This window comes from Chenopodium album, chromosome 7 (genome assembly GCF_948465745.1).
Source record: "Chenopodium album chromosome 7, dcCheAlbu1.1, whole genome shotgun sequence".
Lineage (NCBI taxonomy): Eukaryota > Viridiplantae > Streptophyta > Magnoliopsida > Caryophyllales > Amaranthaceae > Chenopodium > Chenopodium album.
In genome coordinates, this window is record NC_137840.1 from 20,533,810 (window position 1) to 20,536,155 (window position 2,346).

General features: G+C 39.3%; 1 non-coding gene across 1 annotated transcript; it reads left to right on the forward strand.

Moving 5' to 3' along the window:
• Window positions 1-106, forward strand: LOC145641326 (small nucleolar RNA R71). Its single transcript, XR_014115365.1, has one exon. It is a non-coding gene; the product is annotated as a small nucleolar RNA R71 (small nucleolar RNA).
• Window positions 107-2,346: the final 2,240 nt, after the last annotated feature.

Sequence of the window (2,346 nt, forward strand, 5' to 3'; positions counted from 1 at the left end):
ACTCGTGGTGGGGACATGCTTGCACCAACTCTTTGAATCTCTCCCATGGTTCACCAAGACTTTCATCGGCCTCTTGCTCAAATGATACAATTTTCCTTCTCATTTTGGCGGTCTTCTCTTCGGAGATAAAGCGCTTCAAAAACGCCTTTACAACCTCTCTCCATGTTGTGAGAGAGTTAAGCTTTACTTGCTTTAGTCATTTCTTTGCTCGTCCGGTGAGATATTGCCGAAAAAGGTGCATACGAATGTAGTCTTGACCCACTTCATTAGTTTGCACCATTGCACACAATTCAAGGAATCGGTCCAAATGTTCAATAGAGTCCTCACTTGCACTTCAGGAAAATTACTCCGATTAGACCATTCGAGTATATTGTGGATTGATTAAGAAGTTGGTTTCCGTGACGGGTAGCAAAATCCCTCACGTGAGCTCATAATCCTCCGGATTTCCGAACTCACGAAACAAGACATCATTCTCTAGTCTCGCCATTGATTCGCGTGGTGAACTTGAAGAGTAAGTATCACTCTCACTATCAACTATATCAACAAAACCTCTTCCCTCGTCTTGATAAAGCGTACGGACCTGTCTCAAGGTTCGGTTGATTTCCTAGTCAATTTGATGTGAGGGTGCTCCTTGAGACCTCCTAAGCATTCACCAAAGCTAAGCAAACAATTAGCAATGACAAGGATGATAAATTAAAAAAAATAAAAAGAAAGCAAAATGTGTCTAACAAAAGCAATAATATTCGCAAAACAAGCCGCTTCCCCGTCAACGGCGCCAAAATTTGATCGGGATTAAATAGGTCGTTAAGCAACCATCCTAACCAAATTAATCATTTATAAAGCCTAAACCTACACTAAGCTAGTTAGTGGCAAGTAAAGGGTCGAACCACTAGGGAAGCACGCTAATTCAACATCAAATAACACTAATGCAAGAGTGAAAAGGGGATTGTGTTTGTTGGTTTTGTTGAGTAGAACACTAAAACTACAAGTAAGCAATAAAATGATGATTAAAATCAATAAAAAATGACGCTAGGGACTCAAGGTTTCAAACATGCATTAGAAAGGGGGGAACAATGATAGTTATCATGATGAACATGCCAAAGAACACAAGATTCTACCTAAATAATTCATTCTCATGCAATAGTCTGGGCAAATCAATAAAAAAAGTCTATGCTAATTAGGTTCATTCTCATGCATCCTATTAGACACAAGCAAATCAAAAGAATAAAAAAGCACAATACATGAAACTCCATTTTAACAACTCATTCTCATGCAATCATTAAAATAGAGGTGATCTTAATCTAGTTCAAACAATTTTCATGCATTTAAACTAGGAGGCAATCAAATAAAGTGCAACAATAATCTCAAGCCATTAAATATAATGTCTTTCATCAATTTAAGGCATGTAATCAATCCAACTATCATCATTCATCCATCATTCAATACATATCTTCCACCCCCTTCCCCTAGCTAAGAGTTTAGCCTAGAGAAGGGAGATTAAACATAATATCAAAACTAGAAATAAACACAAGAAACTCAAAACAAAACATGATTGAAATATATGAAATCAATAATAACAAGATAAACTAATAAGATAGACAAAAATAAGTAACAATAAAACAAACAAATAATATTAAAGGAAAGGAGAAGAGATTACTAAAGAAAGGATTGAAGAAAAATGAAAACTTGGATACTTGCTTGATTGATGGAAGATTAAAGCTTGAGCAAAGTTGAATACAATAAAGGAAGCTTGAATAACAATCTATTTTCTCTCTCTAGATTAGGCTAATGTTCTATGGGATTAGTACTAAGTGTCCCTCTATTACAAAGAGTACCGTCTATATATATGTGGCTCCACCCAAAAGAAAGAGACTTGGACAACAAGGCGCAAATAAATCAGAAACCCAGTCGTGCGCGCCCGCACAGATGAGCTGTGCGCCCACACAGAATGTGTGTGTGCCCCCTCAGCATAGTGCGCGGTCGCAACTTTGAGGGTACAGGGATAATGAGCGCGCCCGCACATTAGTCCTGCGCGCCCGCGCATCAAGTGTGTCCGCCTGCACACAAGTCGCGCATCAAGTGTGTCCGTCTGCACACAAGTCGCGCATAAGGTCGCCCAAACTCTCTGGTTTATCTCTATTTCTTCTGTCTGGCTGTGCGGGTTCTGACAGTGCTTTTCGGCCGCACAGAAGTCGCACAGTACCCTGCGCACAACAGATAGCTTGGCTTCTTGATATCCTCTTTCTTTCGGCACATAATACCTACAAAACCAAAGCATGGAAATCAAAATAAAAACAAAGCGAGAAGACTAAGAGAAGGGAAGATAAGGGAGAAAAGGAAAGAGGA